The 26,156-nt window shown below is 41.3% G+C and overlaps 1 protein-coding gene and 1 long non-coding RNA gene across 2 annotated transcripts in view; one reads left to right on the forward strand and one right to left on the reverse strand.

Moving 5' to 3' along the window:
- Positions 1–26,156, forward strand: part of Bank1 (B cell scaffold protein with ankyrin repeats 1) — a 238,636-nt gene that overhangs the window by 132,052 nt on the left and 80,428 nt on the right. The gene's annotated exons all lie outside the window — the stretch shown is intronic.
- Positions 681–4,985, reverse strand: LOC134478648 (uncharacterized). The gene is made up of 2 exons (XR_010051390.1): positions 3,425–4,985; positions 681–3,317 (listed from the first exon to the last, which is right to left on the reverse strand). It is a non-coding gene; the product is annotated as an uncharacterized LOC134478648 (long non-coding RNA).

Consider the following 26,156-nt stretch of genomic DNA (forward strand, 5'->3'; position numbering starts at 1 on the left):
GATTTAGCTCTAAATATTCCCTCCAACCAAGCCACATGGTGGGGGCTGGAAGGAGATTGAATCACAGGAACTGATAGCTGACCTGCCTCAAGAGGTATGGTCTGGTCTGGTCACTCAGAGTGTGGCTTGGAAGAGCGGATGACCCTCGCAGCTCCTCCCACCCTCCACCTCCTGGCTGCCATGAGGCGAGCCGCTCTCCTCCACCAGCTCCTCCCATCAGGCTGTCCCTTCTTGGAACTGGCTACCATGAACTAAAGCATCAGGCAAAGTGGGTGTCGCTTGTAGGTGTCAGGTACTGTGTCCCAGCAGCAAGAAAGTGACTGTGACAACTAGTTCTTCAGGGAGCCTCAGTTAGGAGATATAATAATGATGCCAGCAGAGTTATGGCTCATTTCTGGGCCCTGGCTCTCCTCCCAGCTCCACAGGGTGAGAAGGTCAAGTCCCAACAAAGCTCTTGATAGTCAGGGCAATGCTTGGGACAGGGGCAGTGGACCCTGCAGCTCAGGAACTCTGGTGGAACTGCCAGCCAACGGGTGAAAATTTCCAAGAACAGTTGGAAGGCAGTGTGGGGACAGAGGGCAAACCAAAGTAACTGGGGGGAAAGACCCCAGAAACGAGATCCAGGGATCTGAGAATTTTTCAAAATTGATTGTCATCACAGCTCACCAAACACAGGATCATCTTTCTGGACAGAATTTTTAATAAGCTGCACAAAACCACTGAAACTATAACAGAAGCATTTTTTTTAAGGCCACATATACATTAACAACTGCAAGGGGAGGAAACCTCATTCATCACCAACTGCTGGCTGAGACAGCACTTTGGGGTTCCAGAGAGACATTTAGGAAACGACTTGTTTTTCACAGACACCAGTCTGTGATTTGTGGAGCCAAACATTAGAAGCAGAAAGGGCAGAGTGACAGGGAGGTGAGAGTAGAGTTGATCAATAAAAAGAGGAAAGAGCCCGCTTGTAATGGACGGCAGTGTTGTTGGTGCAAGCTGCTGCTGCGGTGACAGGTGCGTGAGAGGGATGACAGATGAACTGCTGCACACGCAGGTGACCGTGTGGCACGGAAGTGCGCATCAGGGAGCAGCAGCAGGAGCGGCGATGATCCCGCCCTGAGACGATGCAGTTGACCCACGAGACAGACAGCAGCTGTGTGTGCTGTTGCACCCCACATTCAACTAGTGCTGTCGGAGGCCTCTGGCTGCCTTCCAAAAAGAAGAAAGAAATGCCCAGGGCCCAGGACTGGGTCTCTGTCCTCTGTCAGCACGACTGTCCCCGGGGCGGTTCACAGGCCCTTGGATCTCCACTTCCCTCACGCACACAGGCATCATTCATTCCCTTCCCTTCACACCCCGTGTGTCACCTCTTACGCTGTTTCCATCATGCAAGGCTCAATGAATATCCCACGCATTCCTCTGCCCCCGGCTTCTGGAAAGATCATGCAGCCTGGTTGTGTACAAGAATCTGGAAGTTAGTTCTTGTTCAGGAGAAAAGGTCTCTACCCCATGGTTCCTGTGGTTAATGTTAAATACGATCACTGATATTTCTGAGTTTACAAAACTTTTCCCTTAAAAGCAACACTTTAAGACTGTAGTTAGAGAAGAACAAGCTAGAAAAGTGTAGCTTTGGGTTCCAAAGCTTCACTTTCCCCGCAGCTCCGCCAGTCTATCACGGGCAAGCCAAATCTCTCACCTGGAGATGGTTATCTGGTGCCTGATTCACAGCCTTCGAAGGTTAAATGAGATCCTCGATGAAAAATATGTGGCACAAGACTCGGGGGATGATGCCAGTAACAGTCCAACCAAAGACACAAAACTTTGACAAAGTAATTTTCAAAGTAATCCCATGGAAATTTTGAAAATAGTATTCATTTCATTAAAATGAGACAAATATCTTTGAATGCAATCCTTTATGTGCTATTTGGAGATTACAATGAAATATGATTTGAAACTAAAACAAGAATTGCCCCCTGCTTACGTTGTTTGTCATCGTGATGGTCAAGCGAAGGCAGGGGGACATCTCAGCACCCCACCGAGTGAAAGAGGGGCAGGTGAAGGCACCTCCCCAGGCTCTGCCTGGATTCTCTTGGAAACCGGGCCTGTTGTTTTGTTTCTGGTCATCCTCGTTGCCCGTGTAACATCCTGATACTCTTCAGGCAGTCGTGAAACTGCCTCATTTTCTATCTTGCTTTTATTCCTCGTTTTTAATGACAGCTTGAAAACTTCTAGAGCAAGCTGAATAAATGATCCTCCCTCTCCTGAAAGTCCTAGACGGCATCTGCCTCAGGCAATTAGGACCGTTCCCTGGTGACACAGCATGCACTGAAAGCTCTGCCAGACCTGCCCAACCTACACAGGGCATCTGAAGATCATGTGCAGGCCTGGAGAAGCCCAGCCACCCGGAGCCTGGGCAGCCGCTCTCTGCAGAGGGAACCGACCCTTCACCATCCACCACTCTTCTCGGCCCAGCCGGCGGAGACAAAGAGAATGGAGGAGATGCTCACCACTGGCTTCCGGGACCCTGATCAGTCATTGCTGTTCATGTGCTTGTTTTTTGGTTTGTTTTTGTTTGTTTGTTTGTTTCTCCTCTTGAGAACAGAATCACATGAAAGGGAGAAACCTCAAGTCCTCACAGTACAATGGGATTGACATGGTATGGGATGCAAGTGAGCTCCTCAAACTCAGATGGTTTAAGGATCAGTCTTTGCAAGAACCCAGAGCTCCTCGGTCTTCATCTTTTCCAGGCCCTGAGGCTGCTCCACGGAGAGCCAGGCCCATTGTTTTCCTGGAGCCCTCGTGCAGTTTCACTTAAGGATGCTCCTAAGGAGGTCTCAGCAGGGGCAGATCCTAAGGCTACTGCTGTCACTACCTGCAAGCACCTCCTCAGTCTCTCTGGCAAGTGACTACATGTGGTCAGTCTGTCCACACAGATGGAAGTGGTGCTTGTCCACACCCACTTTCTTTGATCAAAGCCAGAAAATCAGAAATCTGTCCATCATGGCCACATGGTTAAAAAGTCTTACATGAGTAAACCACTGCACAATCTTTAAAAATCACAGATGAACTACACTGGAAGTGGCCACAGGCTCTGGGGCTCGGCACTAATGTCCTGCTTAGGAAGTGCAGCTGCTGCTTCTCTGACATCATCCTCCAGAGTGATGGTTCCCACAGCAGCCCATTTGCCTTAGCGTAGGAAGAGACCTTAGAAATGGCAAGCACGTACCTCACTCCGGGAATGGAAGCTGAGTCCTCAGCCACGAATGCAGAAAGATCTAGCAGAAAAACTTTAATTCTCAGTCTTCGTTCCTGTTCTGAAAGAAAATAGGAAGACATTTCACTGGAACTCATCAAATCACCACGGCCTAAAAATGCACGTGGGATTTATTCATGGTCCTTCAGGATGCAGCACTAAACTGACCTCTGCGGACAGTGAACAAAACTGGTTGATTCACCATGGTCCTTCTGCTAAGAATTTTATTTTTCACTCCAGGGTAAATATAAATGATTGACAAAGCCAAGAAAAGACAAAGCGAAAGGGTTAGATCGAAGGCCCCGCCTGGTAAGAAAAACAGCCAACCCGAGCTTGCTGTTGTTTCTTCAAAGGGCTCTTGAGCTCCGTGTGTACGTGGAATTCCAACCCATGTGCAGAGTAGGGGATGAGTCCGGACACAGTTCCCGGAGTCTGTGGAGAACCAGCCAGCCCTGAGACTTCAGATGGAGTGAGAAGAGAACAGCGCAACCGAGGAACAGGGGAATTGTTTCTTCTTGTGCTGACAAAAAATGGAGCTGGTCAGCAGGAGCTGCCTCCTCCTCCTCGTCTGGCTCTTAAGTTTGCCTTTACTGCTCTGATCAGCTCTGCTCACACATACTAAACTTCACAGCTCAGTGACAACTCAGAAGCTTGCCGCTGTGCCGTGAAACCCCCAGCTCACCACTAAGTATCCGGTTGATCTCATGTGCAAGGAGCAAGGACGGAGGGCAGGAGAAACGGTTGTCAGCTCTGCCCCTTCACAGCTAAGTCCCTCTAGGAGGCTCGGTTTATTTATGCACAAGGCGGAAAGAATCAGCCAGATGATCTCCAAATCTTTAAAAACCGCATTATTTCCCTTTGACTTGAGAAGAGAGAGTTAATATCATCCATATTGGAAAATATATGAGGAGGAAATAACAATACTCCTTCGAGGATCTCTTTCCTTAGCTTTTTATCACATTTTTAGGATTCTATGAGAAAACATTGGCCAGTAGATACAAATCAAATCATTCTGTGAGCGACAAAGCCACAGTCTCGCGTGATTAACAAAATCCTGGCGAGTCCTCTGTCATCAGTACATGAGATCTGGTGAAGTTCTGATGAGAAGAACACATGTATCCAAGAAGATGGTGGCAGTCACACCACTATCCTCAGCAGAAAGGGCACGGGCTGTGTCTGAGGTCCCAGGTCGCAGACCCACCTGTCCTGCCTGCCGGGAGGGTCTCCTTAGCCACTGGGCCCTCAGGGCTCACCTGGGAAAGGCCAAGGGTGCTTGGCCATCCACCAGGGAGGACTCAGCTCCTGGCTGAGTGTAATCGCATTTGTTTTGGCCGCTCTTCTTTGACTCCACTAAGAAAATGCCTCCTCTTTCCAGGAGCTTCTTAAGCCTCTTTGTCCGTTTCCATCATTCTTGTGATCACATTGGGCTTCTTGTCAAACTGTTATTTTGAAGGAGTTCATTTTGGGAAGAATCTAAATCAAACAAGTGACTCTTGACACTTGACAGCCAGCTGGCTGTTTGTGGAAAGGAGACCGAGGCCACGGATGGATGAGAGAACAGCGGTTCAGATCCCCATGCTCTTTACTAAAGGACAGTGAGCACAAGCCCTGCGGTGCTGTTTAAAAGATCAGCAGCCTCTGCCTTCCCACCACCTCGCAGCCTCTCCGGCGGAGTCCCTGAAGAACGAGAAGCAATTTACCCAGCTAAGTGTTATATGGAAGTGTCTGCTCGACAAATTTGAGATTTTATAGGCAGGCCCGCAAGTGCTCGCTTATGTAAGTCAGTCACCAGGAGTCATTTTACTGTCATCACTGTTTCACTTAATTCCTGCTCATTTCCTGAGCCCTACCTGGAGAAATAATTAGAAAAGTTACAAAGCAAGTAGGAGCAGAAGTCAAGTATTTAATTGGGACACCACCACCCACTCCCTGCGATCTGCCTTCTCCTGTCGCACCTTCCCCCAGAGAGTGCTCTTGAGCGGTCCCAGCAATGTTTGATGCTATGGACCTGGAGGGGCCTTCTTTCAACAGCCACCATGTCCACCCTCCTCGGCAACGTGACACCGCGCCACCAGGCGCCCTTCCTGGTTTCTGATCTCCTCCACTGTGTTCATTCCTGCCCTCTCGTCTCACCTACAACACAGGCCCTAGCAAATGCTCTGCCTGGGGTGACACTCCTTTCCTGGCTTTCCACCCTGGGGGCCGCTCTACTGTGATCTAATTCTCATCTTTACTTAGATGGCCCCATTTTTCTCTCCCTAACTTTCCTCTTCCCATCAAAGCATCTCTTCTTGCTGCCCACTCAACAAATTGATCATTCCGAGCTGTTGACACTTTAGGAATCAATTCATCATCCCCACCAGAGTAACTGCTTTTGCACCAGTTCTGCCATTTTCCCTGTCGTCTGCAGTCAAATGGATTTTTCAGCTGCAACTGATTCTTGTGTTTCTTCTTGTGTTAATTAAAATCACATTGTAAATAGTGTTCTGCAATGTTCCTCTTCAATTGGAATAAATAGTTAATATATTCTTTATAATAGATAGCTCGTATTCCAGATGAATAGTATATGACTTCTTTATTCTCCTTTTGGTATATGGAATTACTGCATCATAAGATATGAACATTTCAGTTATGAGAATCTAGTCAAATTAACCTTCAAAAGAGATAAATTTGTCCTTGTTTCAACTGTGCACCCACTATCCATGTTTTCTCTATTGATCTGGTGCTTTCAGTCCACAATGCTTGTGTTTCTGTGGGGTTGGCATTGTGCATAACACACCTTAGCTCTTCCGTCTTCCACACCCCACCCACCCCTCCCTGCTCCTTCCATTTCTTACATCTCTCCTCATTTGCAAAAGTCTATTTCCATTTCTTCTTTTGATATTTTCCCGTTGTTTTCCTCCCCTCATCCTCCCATCTCTTGATTCCTTTCCCATTTGAAAAAGATCAATTACCTATCTCTTATTATCCATCTTTTATTTTGTTCTTTATTCATATTTATGTTTCTCCACTGATCGATTGGCCTTTATTGTTTGATTCTTTGAACTTGAAATATATTTTGTTTGATATTTACCAAGATTGTCACAAATGCCAAGCTCTAGGTTTGTAGTAGATTCTCAGCATCTCAATATCTGTTTAGGCATGCTTCCCACATTAGTCTTTAATTCCAAAACAGTTATGGCTATTCTCATACTTTTCTTTACAAATACAAGCTTAGCATATCTAAGAATTTATAGGTCTTCTGTACCTCTGTCTATTAATTTATATCTTGTAGTATATTTGCATATTTAGACATTATTGCAATATTGAATCTTTCCAATATTTTGTTTGTCTTAACATTCTTCAGTACCATGTGCAGCTGTTTTCAGGTGGGCCTTGAATTCCTTTATCATGTTCTTCTCTAGCAGTACTATGTTGATACGAAAGCAGTTTTCACTGATTTTTCTGGCTGGGTTTTATTAGCTTGTAGGGTAGCTTTTGATGTTTACAGCTGTAATCACACAACCAAACTCCAATTTTCTCATTCATTCTCTTAGGCTTCTGCAGTTTGTTGTTGTTGTTGTTGTTGTTTGCTTGTTTTGTTTTAATCACAAGATTTCTGGTGTTCTAATTAGAGATTTACTTTTTTCAAATCATGCACATAACAGAAGTAACTTTTTCTCCCAGGAAACAGTCCCATGCTGAGCCTTTAGCCCAGGCCTCTCCTCCACACATCCTGACTGGCCCACAGGGCCAATCCTGCCCCTGCAGGGCCTGGCACGCATTGCTCCATGTCCTTAGATCAACAAGCTCTCCGTCCTTTAAATTTTCTGTTTGCAAGTCTTTTCCTCACATCCTTGTCGTGATTTCAGGCTTTCCTCCTCAGGGCCCTCCTCCTACACTGATCCCCTCTACAACACTTCCTTCCTGTACAAATCACATGGCACTCATGGTTTAGGCTGTGAGTCTGTGGCAGGGATTCCGTTTTTGCCTCTGTATCTCCTGCTTACTCTCTTTCTTGGATGTTGTTAGAGGGAAAAAACATCTATGTGTTTAATCAAATGAACCAATACCCAGAGGCTAGACTCTCACCCAGGCATGCTTTCTATTGTCTGATTGTTCTACCACTGATCATAGATGAGTTAAAGTCTGGTTGACAGCCCATCATTGACAGGGTCATCCTAAGATAAGGTCAACAGAACAGAGGGGAAGTCACTTGTCATGTGCTCATAAAAACTACTTAAGTTCTCCGTAATGAACAGTGCTTCTGCAGCGGCTGACAATGCACCGCCCCCAAAACCCCATGGTAACAAAATTCTGAAAAGTCTTCACTGATCTATAGAACTGGAGATCATAATTGCTTTCTTTTCTGACTGTTAGAACATTCTGCTTGGGAAAATATGTCTATTTTATTTTTATAATTTAATTTTCTATTTTATAAGTACATAATGTTATTTTATATTGCAATTTTAACTAGTATGTACTTTGGAGTTCAATTATGAAACTTACAAAATCCATTTATATTAAACGCTATAATAAAGTGTCATTTTTCACAAAGGTTCTGCATTACATTACTTCTTCACCGAAATAATTTTTTCTCCTTCCTTGGGGATGGAAAAGCTTTACTGTTTCTTCCATTAGAGATGAAGTTGTTAAAATAAATTAAACAGAAGTACCCTAATGAAGGAGTCATCACACATATACTGACCTATATGATTATATGTATCAGCCCAATGTCCTCTACATTTTAATCTGTACCCTGACTTCAAAACAGAAAGCAGTCTTTTCCCGTTGGAAGGCAGAAGAACTTAACCATTCCTGGTCACTCTCCAGGCAGTGTTTGCACATTCCTAACCACCTGCATCAAAGCAGTACAAACCAGCAGGTCTGGATCCAAGCATTCATGACAAGCAGTGCTCTGACTGATTAACTGTGGCATCTACTCCAAAGAGTACGATGTCACTAGAAAAAAAAATTTTGAGAACCAAAGAGGATTTCAGACAGGTCTCATTGTTGCTATCTTGGTCCTCATTTCCAACAGTGTCCTAAGAAAAGACAAGAAAGATTTGAATGTGTTTCTCTAGGAAGCCACATGCAGGGCTATAAAGCACTAACCTTATTTTACAGTAAGGAGATAGATCAGGTGACCTGTGACACCTCAGGACCATGGAACTTCTCTGTAGAAGCCACAGCCGTGGTTACCCATCCAGCAGGTATCCTAGATGGCTGCACAGCCCCCTGGGTTTCTGCTTATCTGTTCCCAGTGATATCCAATTGTGATACTGATGGGGTCTTTCTTCCAAAACTTCTGTGTCCCTGTCCTGTGAGGCATGGTGCCTCTTGCAGCTTGAACCACTCAGCAGCTTGTGACACTTGGAAGTCTTTGAGCCTGCTTGTCCTGAAGACCACCAGTCGCTCCCTTTGTGGCTTCTGCTTGATCACACTGCACAGAGTCCTTCACCGTGAAAAGCCAGGTTTGTTTTCCTGGAAGGTTTTTCCCACCTGAAGTTTGTTTTCTTTCTCATCTGTGGTTCTGTTCTATTTCAATGACAACAGGTTAACATGCATACTTCCTACAAGTTGCCAGACTTCAGGTGAGAAGCCAGTTTATTCTTAGCCACTGGAAGAGGCATTCAAACACAGCTCCTTTAACCTGGATAATTTACCTTCTCCTTTTCTACAAATCCTTTCTTCCCCCTTCCTTCTTTTCTATGTCATAGATGTCAAAATTTGTAAAAGCTTTTAAGAGAGATACTTGATTTTTGTTCCTTGTTAGAATTTTTATTGATCTCCTTTTGATGTCAGGTACCAAGTCAAGAGTTTGTTGTCCAAGAAGGGAATATTTAGATCATAAGCATGTAAGTTAGTGATTGCCAGTAATAATTATAACTTAGTGATTCAGGTGAGACATGGATGTCACAGAAAGGAGAATGTGCAGTATGATTAACGTAGTTTTCTGAGTTTTTTCCCAAGCTTCTAAAGAATGGAAAGAAAAAAAGCTAGTAGTTTTCTATTTGTTTGTCAAGGGTTTGTTTGCTTTAATTGAAAATATTTAATTCATCTTTTTTTAAAATTTAATGTAATTCATACCAGTTTGTGATGTGTCATGGATGCATCTGTTGTGAGGAGTTGGTACCTGGATATGACACATCTTCTTTCTTTTTGCACATCTTCTTCTACTGCCTTCCCCTGCATCTCTTGGTGTCTTCCTCATTTGCCAAAGATTTAACTCCCTGTTTCCTGTTGTCTTTATTTTGTGCTTTGAATTTTTTATAAGACAAACCATGCAATGTTTAAGTTTGTGTGTCCAATGTATTTCCCTTAACATTGTGATCTCAAGGTACATTCATTTTCCTACAAACAACTTAACTTTATCTTTTTGATGGCAGAGTAGCACTCTGCTGTGTATAAATACACTTTTTAAAGTCCATTCATCTGTTTATGGACACATCAATAATTTAGCTATTATGATCTGTGCTGTTATCAACATGGATATGTAAGGTTCACTGTAATGTGCGGAGGTACTCACTTCCTTTAAGGAGGCATAAATGAACAGAACTAAATTGTTGTCTTTGGGGGGCTCACAGCTCCCAGGGAATCATAAAGGTCACTAAGCATTTGCTATGTGCTGACCACTATTTGAAATCCTTTGCCAGTATTAAATAATTTGCTCTTATAATAGTCTTATGGTGTTAGTGCTATTATGATTCTCATTTTTGTAGATGAGGAAACTGAGACAAAGAAAGTCCAAGGAAATTACCAAGGGTGTCCAACAATTCAGAACCAGGATTCATATTCAAATGCACAGTCCAGAACTCACATCACAGCCTACTGTTTCTTGAGAAATAATGACAGTACATGGGGTCAGTGTGATACTAGAAACCCTTGTGTAGACTAGCATCGAAAAGAGGGTGAACATAGACTGAAATCCAGAGCCAGATGGAGAACAGTATTCAAAGACAATAACCAAGTGCAGTCCAAGGAAATTATATTAAATTCAACAAACTTACAGGATCTCTGTAATTACCTTGTTTTTGCTGTTTTTACAAAAAAAAAAGAGAGAGATGTTGCTCTGAAAGTTTTAATGTATATATATATACACGCTGTTAAGAACCAGGTTTGCTATCCCAAACTCTCCCCATTCTCAGTTTACTATTTTGAAACCTCTTCCTTTCTACCCACCTCCACCCTCCATCGCCAGCACTGGTCACTGGGGTCAAACCTTCCTTACAGTGCTCACTCTGACAAGGCCAGAGCAGGCGCAGGGAGTACGAAGGGTCCCTGGGGAAGCAGCCAGGAGGCTGCTGGGAGAAGTGAGTCGAAATGAAACAGCTTGCGAAGACAAAGGACTTCCAGATAACTCACAGTCTGCTTCACAGGCATAAATCTTAGCTGTTCTCAGGCAGTCGGCTGCAGAGGCAGAGCCTTAGAGGAAGCAAGAAGTGGGGGGAAATGGAAAATGGACTAAGGCCCAGGGAGGAAGGAAGGAGGAGGTCTGGCACGCCAGGGAAAGGGTGCTGCGGTCTGTGATGGGGAAAGAAAGGCACACACAGGGGCGAAACGATGATTTCTCTCCGTGCCACACGCGGGAGATGACGAGCAAAGCCTGTATCAGAAGGAGGCGATGGAAGGAGGGCAGAACTCAGTAATCTTCAGGCATAGTGTCAAAAGACGTGTTGACTGCCAGTCAGATTGCCGGCAAGAAAAGATTTAATTTTACCCTTTGGGATGGATAGATACTTGACAAATGCTAAAATAAGTACACGGGGAAGCCACTAAACTGCTGGGAGCCATTTGCAAAGAAACTTAAACAGCCACATGATGAAAACGATGTGTTTGGTACAGGCACAGACTGTAAGGGCTCTGCGAGGTGTAGGCGGATGGCGGTCCGGTGGTGCAGACCACCCAAACGAGGTTGCAGGCAGACTGGGATCTAAATAGAAGAACTTGGGTATGGAGTAAACATGGGAAGACCAAGAAATGACCTGCAAAGCAGACTGCACAGAAGTGGGCTTCGAACTCACCAGCGGCTGCTCAGCTGTGTCAGAGTTAAGATGTAGAGAGGGCACCAGGGAAGTGAGAGGGGAGGCCATGGCCAACCTGAATACCCAATGGGGGTTTTATGTTGTGGGGCCTTGTAACAATCAGAAAGCATGGTTTCTTCACATTAGCATACACATCTTAGAAAATTCCTCACGTAGGCACCAACGAGACGGAAATCCAGGTGAATAGATACCTCACTGATGACGAGGCAAGAGAAAAACAGGTGGCAAAATGACAGAATGCTGTGAAAATGGAATGCTGCTGCGGGTTTATTGGGAATGAGGACACTCAAGAGGGAGATGGTAATTCAGATTAGCTGAGAGAGCCTGGGCCTCCCCAGGTGCTTCTGAATGTCAAAGTGCACAGTCAGGACCAACAAGAAAAGCTGGTGTGAGATAATGTCTGAGACCGGGCCTCCTTGGAAGGCCACTGTCTCCACCCCAGCTGTCCTCAGTGTGCTTGGGGGAGACTTGGGGCTTCCTGTATTCAATAAAGAAAGGATGTTCTGCCTCCTCCGGATGAGATCTAAATGGAGAACAGGGTTGGACCAGAGTTCTGCAATGGGTCCTTTTCTATACCTACCCTGGAAGAAGTAAAAAGAACAATACCCACTTCACCCCTGCCCCCCAAAAGCTTGTGTAACTCCTGCTAATGTAAGTGAAACTGGAAAACTGTGTCTTTAGCTAGTGAAAATCCCTAGTCAAATAACTATAAATTACTTTAAAAGTTGGAATAATGAAGAGCATACTGATGAAACTGAAGTTTCAGTTATAATTTGACTAATGTGCAGAGCCAGAAGTGTTTGTTAAGTATTCTATGAATTAAGAAAATTCTAGGGAGATAGTAATACAGGAATACACTATATTTCATTCCAGATCCCATAAAATATTTCCAAATCCTTAAAATATCTTCCTCCTAAATCATTTCATTGAAGAGAATAATCATTTGAGTGGGAAATGACCCCTCTTGCTAAATTTATGTGCAGACAGAATTTAGAAAATTGTATTATGGAGTGAAATAGACACATCTCTTTGTCAACATGAATGGAGTGGAAGGCAGCCTTCGTGGGGTGGGGAGTAAGAAGGGAAGCTAGTGGATCCTCCCCTGCATATGCCAGAAGAGCTGTGGGCAGGAGACCATTCCAGAGCCGCTCTTCTGCTAATTTTCAGATAAAATTCACATCAGAGATCAGCCAAGTTTGCCATTATTTCAGATAAAACTCTTCATCACCTCCCCAGGTCAGCACTCCGAAGGGACCACGTGTGTAAGGCTGATGATTGTTTGTGTAGAATGGTGTCAGATGTGCAGTGCTGTAAGTGTGATGCCCATTTAGTGCCTCCAATATGCTAGGTCTAGTAGAAGCACAGTGATGGGCGACCTTACCTAAGTCAGTGACAGGAACACAGTGATATTAATGAGGAGGAACAGTGAACCCAGTCAGTTGAGTCAAGTAGTGAGGAACTGGATGACCTTGGTGAGTTGTTCTATCTCTAAACCTCCATTGAGGTCCCACAATCTCAGTTCTGGCCTGAACTTGGGATGGAATTCCTGTCCCCTACTGGCACAGTTAATGCCGTGGAATTAGAGGATCCCGTGCCATTAGGGCTTCCACATAGAGCTGCTATGATGTGGATGATGATCCAGTGGAAAGGGCGACACAGCAGTCACCTAGAACACTGGGTGACAGAGACAAGTTTAGAATGCTTGAGGAAGGAAATTGGGTAGTCATGCATTGGAGCATGGTTTGAATATTCTAGAATTACCTCTAAGGACCAGAAACAAGTAAGTCAGAATAAGTTAGCTATGGACAAGCTGCACACATGAGCACCCCTAGTCATATATTTTTGTCCCATGAAATGATCACAATCCCTGAGTCAGGAAAAAACAAAAACCAAACAATAAACCCAGAAGTAAAGCACTTGGGCTCCTGTGAGATGAGAGAGACCCACTGGCCTTAAGCTTGCATGCTAATGAATCAGCAAATGAGTGAGGCCAGGCTGAACATGAGCTCACCCTTTCCAGCCCATCTGCACAGTTCCCCATGAGAAATCAATCACGACCCCATCTGACTCCCCAGACAGATCGTGTTTACTTAGAAAAAAACCTAAGAGCTGGTGAGAGAAAATCAGCAAAATCTGGCCCAGGGTGAGGTAGAAGGACCGACACATGGCTTTCTCAAGCTTTCCTTTACAGCCACTTAGAACTTGACTGCTGAGCAGCTCTGTAAACACAGCCCCAGTCCCTGCCCACTGCGCACAGGGAGCAGAGAGGGTTGCAGATGGGCTGCCAGATGACAAGAGGCGGTGTGGAGGTGATCAGCTCCTGCAGGGTGATGAGGGTGGTGCTGTGAGTGAAGAAAAACAGTTAGCAAAAAATATAGCATCATTCCAGGGCGCTGTCCCAGAAAACGTGAGCTACCCCACTCTGCAGGGATCACTCTCAATGATAAAGGCAATTAGAGTGAAAGCGTGTGCCTTTATAGATTCTGTGGGGCAGTGAGATATGTGCATCTTTTAATTTGATGTCCTAAATATCCCCTTAAACAAAAATGCTAACAATGAAAAAAATTTGAGAATCACTGATCTATTTGGTAGAATTCTGAAAGCAGTATAGAACTGGGATGGAGGCTTATGAATCAGCCAGAAATCGTGCTCTGTTTACTGAAAGCGGAAAGGCCAACTTAGCTAGAATCTTCTCTTCCAAAACTATCATGGTCTCATACTCTACTTATAGAAATGCTTAATCTTCAAAAAATGTACAGAGTAGATTTCATTATGATACTCATGTTGAGAATGGAAAAACGTCAGCTTGTGTTAAAGAACTTCTCAAAATCATACACTGAGTAATTTGGAAGTTGCAACCTGACTGGGTCCAAAGCTTGCTCCCTGCTGCATGAAATTCTATTGCCTTACCCAATAATCTCTCTTGCCTAAAGTAGTTTTCATAGGAACAGATGAACCATACATAAAGTGTCTCATAAGGTGGACATTTCAGGAAATGCTAAGTTTGCCTGTAGTGTAGAAAATCATCACTGCACACTCCTTTCATAAGCTTTTGAGTTCAAGTGCTCTTTTTTCCTATTAGGTAAAGATCCTCAGGGTTACATATAACCTAGCTCATTTTGGGGCACTTGATGCTGTGAAATGCTATTGATTTTTGAGAATGAGAACAAAGCAGTGTCTTTTGCACATACAACACAGCCTGTAAGATAGAAAAGACAACGGTATCAGGAGGAGATCCATTATAGACAGCAAAATTGAGTCCCAGGGAAGCTAATTGACTCCTGTCACTCTTGTATATTCTGTGAAACAGGCATATTCAGCTTACTAGAATTTACTTAACACTGAATGGTTTTAATAACACCGCTTTTTGCGTTCCTTGTTTAATTAACTAGTGTCACTTCACAGTTAAACCTGGTGCCTAATATAGGCACTCCATAAATTGCTTACTGTCCCAGTGAGAGGAAAAAAAAATGTATATACTAAGTGAGTTTAAATAATAAATTTTCCTGTCCAGGAGTATTGAAATGTGTTCTCTGATTACTTTCCCTGTAATAATCCTGTTTTATGTCAGAAAACCTACCTGAACACATAGAATTTAACGGAACCAAACTGAACTGGCTGTGGCTCCTGTGGCCTCACTTTAAGGGTCCCCTCCCAGAGGTGTAAACAGGCCCTGTGCAGCTGCCTGGGCTGCGTGGTGTGGTACCCTGCCGAGTGGGAAGCAGGGCTGAGCTGGCTCCTGGCAATGCCGCCCACCTTCTTATCACCATGGTTTACCCATCACCCCTCTGGCTCAGGAGCTCAAGACTGGGGCTTCCAGCAGAGCACTGGTAACAGCAGGCTCCCACTGTGGCGGCTGTTCTGTAATCTCAGCTGCTTTGCTGACAACAGCCGACTTTGCCAATGATGGGATGTGACCCCAACAGGAGCTCTGGCGTTAGGTCTCCTTCAGTCTCTTCTGTTGCTGTGGTGTTGACTATTGCACAATAAGTGCTTCATCCTAAAATCGCAGCTCTGAATGGACTCAGATGTGGTAGCCTCATGAGAAGTCCTGGAGTTTGAAGAAAATAAGCACAGCTCTTCAACTGTCTCCATCAGACAAAGATCAGACACTGAGCAGACGTCTGCCTCATTCTAATCTCACATTCATGGATGTCAAAGGAAAATTCTCCAAAACCCTTAGAAGGAAGTGCCAATTTGGTAAGCAAGCACTTCTACGACGATAAGAATGCCCATTCAGGGTGCATTAAATGCCCTCTGTAAGCAGTTCCAGAGATGACATTTACATTGTCATTAAACATGTTTAGCTGTTTTTCCCTTTGATCTTTGACTCACATTGCATGCAAGTGACATAAAATATTTAACTCCATGAGAGTCCGCATCGAAACCCATTTTCTGTGACAGTCTGGACCCTCTCCATCATGTTCACCTCAAAGGCATTGCTGGACACTTCGAGACTGCCGTGCCCCAGGTCCTGGAGCCAACCTTGGCTCGCCTCCCCTCTGGGTTCCTCACGCTCTGCATCTCCGCGCCCTCACCTGCATCCTGGCAGCAGGAGCCACTTCAGAAGGTCATCAGCAGAGCTCAATGAACTGATCTGCTGAAAGCATTTTATTAGTGTCTGGTGATCATACCCAATATTAAGTGAGTCCTTGTTGTCACCCGTCGTATCTGCCAGCTTTTCTGATGGGCCGGCCTCCATGAAGGCTGTTTCTATTTCTACTCTTTGTCCCTGTAATGAGCACAAGTCTAGGATGTAGAAAACAATCACTTACAAAATGAATAAATGAACGAATGACTTTTCTATCCTTGTTATAGAGCAAATGAGTCCAGGGTAGGACTTTAACCACTCGTGCTGTTTGATAACTTCTGTGTTTTTTCTCTGCCAATTTCTGTATGATATTATTTCTCTTAGGCCTTTTTCCATAATCTTTTTTTCCCAAACACCTTTTCATGCAATATATCCTCACGAAAGAGGGGGCAAGAACCTGCTTTGATGATAATTCATCGAGGCATTCCTTTCAGCCCCTGTATGTATATAAACCAGCACAGAAGAGCTTTGCAGAAGCCTCTCAGGTTCTCAGCTGGTCCAAATATCTAACGGATTTGCGGTCGTGAACAGTGACTTGGAGGCACTGCTCCTCAAGGCTCTCCTCAGTATTCTAAATACAGCCCAGCTGTCTCCGGATCTATGCTTCAATGCCACAAGTAAAATCAATAGCAGTAACACAAGGTGCTGAGAGCCAGGGTGGCATTCTCCATTTTCTAAACTAATCTAAGTCTGAGACTTTGCTGTGAACAGAGAAAATATTAAACTATCCAGAATTTAGAATAATACTGGCAAAAGAAATAGAAAATAATGTACAAAGTGGAGCTGAAATCTTTTATTTTAGTCATTCCAAAGGAATATTTAATTTAGTGAGAGTACATATACATTTGGCATCTAGCATTTCCATTAATTTTCTAACGAAGGTAAAGTGTTGATTTGGCAGACATGTTTTGCTTTACGCATGAGTATGTCAAAAAGTGGAAAATTTGGGTAATAAAGAGCCCTGGTTTGCTGCCTTCACATGCCAAATAAACAACATATTTTAATTGTCAATTATAAATTTAATTTGATTCTCATTAGAATGCCATATGCCTTGTGTGACTATCATAAAATTTCTCTCTGAGTTTTATTCAGTTTTGTGACTAATGCTTCTGAAAAGCTTATTCTTTAGAGGAATGACATCAATGAAATTAATTATGTGCAAGCTTAGTCAAGGCAGGCATCTTTCATGAGTGCAAATTTAAAAAGATTTGGTGATATTGGAGTTCTTATATGCAACTTTAACATTGTGCATTGTAATATTTGGGGTAGGATTAGTTCGTAGAATTCGGTTAATTTGTTGTAGCAAAATTCATTATAAATTGAAATGTAAAACCACTTGAGTATGGTGCAAGTCATCGGAATTTTGCACACTACAGCCAAGGATGGAGAAAGTCCCTGAATTTCAAGAAATATTGTGTGGATACCAGGATGAGCCAGCTGAAGCAATAACAACCTGCCCCTCAATAGCTTAAACCACCTCCTCTCTGTTGCCTGCAGGGCACAAGTCAGCCGGGCCCTGCCTGTCAGTCACAAAGAGCCCAAGCCCAAGGAGCTCCCTTTCCCTTCAAGGGAGCAAGGGAAATGGGAGCCTGGCAGGCTGACCCTTGTGGGTCCCTGATAAAGCAAGGCCCGTGGCCACACCAAGCCCACAGAAAATGTGCAGGCTAGCCTCGCCATGAGTCCAAAGGGAGCCATCTAAATATTCCTGATAGCCCAACAAAAGCAAAATGGCCCCCAAACTGTTCTCATCACTGTCCTCACTAAGTGCTGCAATTTGTATGCTTCTTTATAAAATAAAGATGTTTCTACAATATGACTCATTCTTCTACATGGTACTTACTAAGAACCCCGTTATTTCCAGACATGGGAAGGACTCGAGTTCCATTAATTTCTTGCTTTCATGTATCTCCTGACCTTTTACCGGTAAAATCACATGAATTACCACACTGAGTCAGACCCATGGTCATTCCAGCTGGAATCTGTGTCCTTGGCAAGACAGAAGCTGCTTCTGTTATCTCTCTATTGTTCTTAGAAGATCACAGAACTATTATAAGAATTGCTATTTTAAAAATAGCTAATTTAGTGTATGTAAAGGTGAACAAGGCCTCTCCAAAAATCAAATACTTCTTTATGAAATTTCAACAAATTTCAGTGAAAAACAGGATGCATTGAAACTCAGTTTTAAAGAAGCGTTTTTTAAAACATATTTAAAGTTATGATGAAAAAAGAGGCAATTTTGAACAAAAGTAAAACAGTGAACTCTGATGCTTTATTTACTGCTTTTTTATTTTTTTATTTTAAAGAAAGTAAAATTAAACAGAACAAAACAGATCATAAGGAAGCAATTTAAGAAACACAGAATTCAAAGCAAGGCCTCCAGAGATCTTCACTGTCTATCATATTGTCTCTTGATTTCTTCCAAATAGTTGTCCATATATTCAAAAACAGTGAATTCATACCAAACAAAATAGTACTAAACTGATCAGAACAGGATGATGAAGGCATTTTAGGTCTTCAAAACCAGACAATAGGGAAGTCAACAATGGCTGCCATAATGTCTCTCATTCCCTTCAAAATAGCTGTCCATATCTTTACGTATGTTGAAATTAAACCAAAGAAAACAGAGTAATATCACTCTGGACAGAGAATAATAGTATTGCTAGATTTTATATCATGATGCTGTGAAATTAGCACTGGGTATCTAAGTGTGTCTTTTTCTTCAGAGTATCTGTTCATTACATCATGCATCATATAATCTGTTCTCATAAACTGTTTAGAAGTTCTACATATGCATAAATCTCTACCTGTATACCTATCCTTTTTGCATTAGAAGGAAAAACAAAACAAGACAATAAAATGAATTCCTAGAAAAACATGAAATGAAAAAGGCATATAAAACCACAATACTAGGTGATCTACAGTAGTTACTATGATGTCTTTTGTTATTTTCAATAGAATTGTCTATATCATCAGGCATAATATAATTGAACATAGTACTACATAGCAATATTATTAAAAATAAAGCATTGGAGACATTATAGGACTTCAAAAACAGTTAATAATCAAACCAGAATGGGTATTCTATTTCATCCTGTCCTCTTCAGAGTAGTTGCCTCTGCTCTTAGACTTGATACTATTAAGCATACCAAATCCAAATAAAATCAGTCAAGACAAAACTTCAGTCTAACAAGCCAGATTCAAATAAGATCAGTCATGGTAAGACAATGTAAGTAATACAGGGCTTCAGGTTATGTTAATAAGAAATTAAAGATAGTTACCATAGTATATCCTGCTATTTCGGGGATAGCTGTCTGTGCACTCAAATCTAGTATGAGTAGACAGACTGGAACAGAATAAAATCAAGCTAAACAGAGCGATAAGACTACTGTGGCTTTTAAATCCTGATACACTATTAACAATGTGCTCTGCCTTCCTTTTTTTAGATGGTTCTTCCCTTTTCCCTTTCTCAAGGTGCTTTGTATATTTTGTGTCTCACTAACTCCTTTAGTTTTTAGATTAGGGGGCAACCCACTATTGATCTAAGTTGTTCTGAACCTTTTTACCCCTGAGCTTGATCTTAAGCTGTATTCCTTTACCTACTAGATAGGTAAAGGTTTTGCTTCTGTATAGCTGAGTAGTTCTCCACTGCACAAAAGTGTCATGACTTTTCAACCTATCTGCAGCTGCTGAACAAGTTGTCCCTATTTTTCTCTGGTTCCCTGTCACATAGAGCATTGTTTTCTCATCTTTGACTTTCAAGTCATCAACCCTCTTCCAGGTAGATTATGTTTCCTATTCAGAGCATCTCGATGGACTCTATCTACTGATCTACCCTGCCTGTGTTTCCTTTTGTATCAAGGCCATCTGTGTTAGAGATTATAGCCTGTCTTCTCTATCTCATCTCTGCTATGCTATTTTTCTGCCGTTGGTTGTCTGCTTTTCTCCTCCATTCCACTGTCTGCTCCATTCATTGAGGCCTCTCTGCCACTGTTGCTGGAATCCTGGTGATTTTTTTTTCTCTCTCTCTAGAATGTCCTTCAGTATTTTTTGTAGGTTTGGATTGGTGATCATGAACTCCCACAGTTCCTCTTTGTCATGGAAGCATCTTGTTTCTCCATTAATTTTGAGAGTCAGTTTTTCAGGGTACATCAATCTGGGTTTCAGGTTATTTTCTTTCAGGGCTTGGAATACTTCCCTCCACACTCTTCTTGATTTGATAGCTTGTATCAAGAAGTCTGTAGTGATTTTGGTGGGTTTTCCTTTATAGATGATCTGTTTCATTTCTCTAACCACTTTTAATATTCTGTTCTTGTGATGAAGTTCTGAAATCTTGACTATTATATGTCTGGATGTAGATCTGTTTTGGTTGTAGCTGGCTGGAGTTCTGTATGCCTCATGCATCTGAATATCATTTCCTTTTTCTATGCTTGGGAAGTTTTCCTTAATTATTTCTGTGAATAGCCTTTGTATTTCATTCACTCATGTTTTTTACTCTAAAGTTATAGATTTTCCTGTTGTCTTCTAGTCTTTGTATTGTTACTTCCTGGTTCCTTGTTATTTTTAAGAGATCTTTCCTTTCATGATCACACATTGCAAATCTATCTCAAAGTTTTGAAAATCTAACTTTAGTTTCTGTCAAGGAATTTTGCCAGGCTTTCAATGGAGTTTTTAATTTTCTGATAATCTCTTTGGATCTGTTTCATGTATTCTGATTTTATTCATATTCTTCATCAAAGGTTTCTCTCCTTTTTCTGGGTTCCTCCATTCTTCCATCTGTGTCTTCTTGAGAGGTGCTTAGCATTTCTTTTATTAATCTTTTTAATATCTTGCCTATTTTGAATTAAAATTTCAGTTTTAAGTTCATCTATGAGGTCATGAAGGTATTTCTTTATGTCCACTGATGCTGTGTCCAATATTACATGTTTTCTGCCCTTGATCTCTTCTGTATTTACCTCTCCTGGACTTATTTTTCCTGGGTCAATGGCTGGAGGCTTTTTCTTATTTCTTTCTCTTGTTATGTTTCTGTTTCTTTCAGACAGGTGTATGGTGAAGGTCTCAGGCCTTTTCTATATTGCTTATGGTTTTTCTGAAGGGTGCTGGCTAGGGGATTGCTGTCCTCTCCAGTTTACTGTTATCTGTGAGGTGCATGCAGGGATGAGTGGGCTGGCCCCTCTCCTCTGAGCCAGTCAACCAGCAAATGCCCTAATCATGTTAGTCTGTGCCGTGTGGACATCACAGGTTCAGGACAGTTTTGTCCCTGGCTACTGGGTCCCGACCAGCGGTGTGACCTGGCCCAAGAAGATCCCTTTGTCCTCTTTGAGCCAGGAGCAGCCGACTGATGCTACTGTGGTTCCAGGTTCAGGCCCATCCTGCCCAACTCCAAGATGTCATCCAGCTGGTCATCCCCTCCACAAGGACCTAGTTCCTAGCACTCGCCATGGGTTAATGCAGCTCTCCACATTGGTTCCACTCTCCATTGCAGTGCATCTTCCTGCCAAGAGCCTTGGGCTCACCAAGCCCTGACTTGGGCACTACCACAACTTCAGCATGAGTGTGAGTGGTCTGATTCCAAGGCACGCCCAGCACAGCACTGACCAGTTCTGGTGAGAGTGTGTCTGGTTCCAGCCTTTCATCCATGTTTTTCCTTCCTTTTTTTCTTTCTCTTTTTCCTCAGTTTCTTCCTGGGTCATGAGAATCCTTCTCCTTTTGTCTGGTCTTTTCCATGGTGTTAAATTCTAGTGTCTGAGTTGTTTTCTCAGAGAGGGTCTCTACCTTGCTACCTATCAGTCTGCCCTGGATGCCCGTTATTTACTAAGTTTTGTAATTCCAGATCCAAAAAAAATAACTTTATTTTCAGAATTGTGGCATTGTAAAGCAATCCTTCAAATACCATATAAATCTACCTAGTCATTTTACAAATGAGGAAACTGGAACCTGAAATATATTGGGGAATGGAGAAGACAGAATCTCTGCCTTCATAATATTATGTCTTATAAGGGATGATATTGAACTGAAAATTCTATAATTGATTGTCTAATTATCATAATATATGTGATGTGCCAAAAATATAAATATTCAATAAACATTAGATGCAATTGTATTATCTTTTAAAGATAGTTCCCTATTCCAACTTTTATTTCAACATTTAATTCCTAAGTACTGTTAACATAAACATTGCTGATCAAATACTCCCAGGGCTATTGAGCCTTTCAAAGTAATTAGAAAACTGTCTTGATTATAGTTTTGAAATACACTGTAAGAACATAGATAGTAGAAACCAGTTTGTCACAGTTTATTTCTTTAAAACTTCAGAAAAAGGAAAATGGTTTGATCATTCCAAAATTACCACTTTTGTATACTTTTTCATTTAATGACAAAGCATCTTGCTTAAAATATCTTTCCCATGAACTATAGTTGGGATTCAGGATAGCCCCTGAAGACAGCAAAATCACCAGATACAACTGACATCACCAAATTTCAAAACCCAAGACATGAACATTTGTTTATAACCAGTGACATAGTTTTTAAGTTTAGTTTTCCTACTAAAATGAAAAATAGGTAGATGTCAATGGCAAAGAGGCTGGCTGATAACTAGGTTTAGAATAACATGCCTTGTATGTCTAATTGTCTCTTCTATGAGTTGTCAAAGAGTATAGGATCTGCAAAAGAAGCAGTAATGCAAATATCAGACATCATAAATTTTATCAAATGGAGATCCAATATGCCTGTGAAATATAAGACAATAAGAAATAAATTCAAGTGAGCAGTTGAAAGGTAACAGCCAATATAAAATCCAATTTTTTGAAAATAATAGTTAACATTGCCATATCTGACTGCTGTAAAGGCTTTCTTAAAGGCCACAAAAAAAGTTGACTGCCTTTGGTAGCATTTAAAATTGTATAGCTTTGCCTTTGGACATCTAAAATTAATTTATATAAACGATTTCAGTGGAAACCAATAAAGTTACAGATACAATCCAGAAAGAGAAAGAACAGCAAACAACTCATTATTGTTCTGAGCAGGAAAAATACCCGCCTCTCCAGCAGTGACTCACACTGCTGTTAAATGGCTCTTTTTCATAGAGTCAATTATCAGCATTTTTAAGCAATGTGTCATTTCCAGAAGAAATACGAGCCAAGATAGGACCAGAAAGAAAGGCTTAATGCATGGCATGGAATTTGTTATTTCTCACAGACTGTTAATTTATAGTCTCAATACACATAACAAACGCAGATTTGTGTAAAAGCATGAATCAAGCCATGTATTTTGTTGGGAACTGCCACATTGCGCCCAAGACCTTTACTGTCAGTAGAGAAGACTGATTTTATTCCTAGGAGTTATCAGACTTACAGGATTTTGCCTTTTCCATAGGGAAATGTGCTATCTTGCTTCTCACCATGCAGTTGAATATCTTTTCTTGACTTCAAACTATTTCTGTAATACCTTGCTATTCTTCTGGCTCATTTGTAGTTAAAAGCCAGTCTTTTCCTTCACTTCAAGAAGGCCTCTAGGTTTGTGAAGGGTTATGACTTTGTCTAACACTGGATAACCTGAAAAAGTTTTTCCCCAGTCTTTGTTTGTCTTTTGAGTTTACTTAAATTATCATTTTTGTGTCAGCAAATTTATCAACCATTTCTTTTCAGAGTTTATAGATTTTTGTGTCGATATTTGCAGATTATTAAAGCACTTCTGAAGAATTTGGTTATTTGTCTTCCGTAACTTCTTCCTTTTTGAACATGCAAACACTTGCACGCTTGGAATTGATCCTGTTTTACGCAGCAAGACTTGCATCTTTCTCCAATCCGTTCTCCCCACCGCCGAGCTCCCATGCATCCGCAGAGTCTAAGCTGAAGCCAAGGTGGGGGCTTCCAGCTTTCTCTCTTTTCCTCTGCTCCTGAACGGTGCTCAGTGTTCATGGGGTGAGGCTGGCCCCTTCCCTCCATCCTTTTCCTTTTCAGAACTTTCTTGAATAGCCTAACTTAGGTTTCCTTGACATTAAAATTATAGAAAATCCTCGTGTGGTTCTGAAAAGTAAAATAGACTGAAGTTGCCTCTATTAATTAAGAGATAATTTACAATTTGAAGGTATTCTCTTCTCCAAAAAAACAGTATCTTGTTTTCTTACATCCTAGCATTTCATGCTTTGGAGGACAATTCTATATTCTTATTTGCTTGGTTTGTTCTTACGTCCACTGCTCTCAGACTGCTAATTGATGCCATAAATGAGGTTTTTATTTGTATCTTATGCCAGATTGTTTATCTATTTGGAGGCTATGAACTTCTGTGTATTGATATTGGTACCCACTGAATTGTTTTGATATTTGTACTGCGATATTCTGTACTTTTTCATGAGTTTTCCAAGCATGCAATATATTATCTTCAAGTCATGTTTCCCTTTTTCTTTCCAACTTTAGTGCATCTAATTTCCTTCTCTCACTAATTGTAACTATTACCACAATGAAATGTTATTTGGCAGTGGATCATGGGCCTCTTTGACTTGTTTACAGCTGTAATGTCTTTCGACAGCTGAAAATGTATTTATTATTCTTCTCTTGTACTGACATGGATGTATTTACGAGTCATACAAATCTTCACTGATTCATTTTTGGGAGGAACTTTTTCAAAAACTTTTTTGAAAGTCAACGAAAGGTGGGAGGCGTATTCTTTTTCTCCTGACATGAATTGATATAATAAAATCAATGAATAGCTTTAATAACGCTGAGCCACTTTGGTTCTCCTGAAATGGATCGCCCAGAAATGCATGAATAAAAATATTCTTTAATGTGCTTTTTCTGAAATCACTGCTGGTGTTTGGTACACATGGTTTGGATAGCATTTGGAAATACTTTCTTTGTCATGTACTCGGCCACAGTTTAGTTAACTCTGCAGCTCTAAATATTCATCCTGACCTGTGGCAGAAGACTTCCCGTTAGAATTCCCCCATCTATTAAAATGTCCTACTTCTTCATTCTTCCTCCCGCTCTCTCTTCTTACTAATGATCAGGTCTTCTGTTTATACTTGACATGCAGTGAATCAGCGTTTTGTATAAGACAATGCAAAATGGCATTTACACTATGGTTCTGATTTTGATCAATGTTCTTGTGGAGATGAACAGTATTAGCCCTATCACCTAAAATTCCTGTCACTGAAGTTTGGTCAACAATTACTTTTCTTTTAGTATAATTTATAACACCTAAGGAAAACTTCAGCCAAACAGGCACAAATTTATTTTGAAGTAAACACATATGACTTACTCAAATACTAGATTCTCCTTAACACAAATTGTGAGTAATGAATAAATTTGTAAAGCAATTCTTCATTCAGCAAAAGTACTTCCAACAATATGTATAAAATTTAGAATTACTTTTATCATATATTTTACTATATTTCATTTATTTCTAACGTTTTGAGAACATTATTATTATGTAAAGAAAAGAACATTTGTATAATGTTTCATTCAAATGATAAATATATTCAATGAATATAATCTTTGAAGTATGATTTAAAAACACTGCCCAACCAATGCAACAAATTAAACCAACTTTATATACTTAATAATCTTATTCTGTTATACATCTGTATATATAATACATGGAATTTTACATGATGTAGAGGCTTTCTCTAAAATTTAATCTCCTTAATGAAAATTTTTATTAGATAATTTTCTAAGAAAATTTTAAATATTTTGACTTACTTTCCTTTTATTTTCTTCTGAGATACACTGATAATCTGAATATAAATTGATTTTTAATTTTAAAATACATATTTACACACCTACTCTCATATTTACCTACCTTCAGCCAGATACATACCAGAAGAAAAGGAGATAAAATGTAGAAAAATCTGCTAGAAGTTATTAGCAATTTAATGCACTGTTCCACAGATCAGACTCCAGAGACTTCCGTGCTAACACTCTGCAGCCATTATGACTTTAGGAAAATTATGAATTTTCTGTTTTAATTTTCTCATGCATAAACTATTACTTTCTGCAATTTGTTCACAGCAGAATGTGGTAAAGATAAAGTAAGACAATATACACCAAGAACGCTCAACAATACCAGGCACAGGGTGGCAGCTACCAGGATTTCAGGATACCCCTGTTGGGTAATGGAGGCTCCCTCACTCTACAAGGCTGTATCATGCATGACTGACCTGTTTGAAGTGAATGTGATCTCTGTAGACCATCAAAAGCTAACCTTGAGGTCAAAGGACATAGGTGAATCCGACTAAACACTTCCCCCCACAAAGGAATTTTTGGAAAGGAAATCACTTAGCTGGAAGCAT

Source organism: Cavia porcellus, unplaced genomic scaffold (genome assembly GCF_034190915.1).
Source record: "Cavia porcellus strain 051 isolate PalLab524CR breed Dunkin Hartley unplaced genomic scaffold, mCavPor4.1 scaffold_14, whole genome shotgun sequence".
Classification (NCBI taxonomy): domain Eukaryota; kingdom Metazoa; phylum Chordata; class Mammalia; order Rodentia; family Caviidae; genus Cavia; species Cavia porcellus.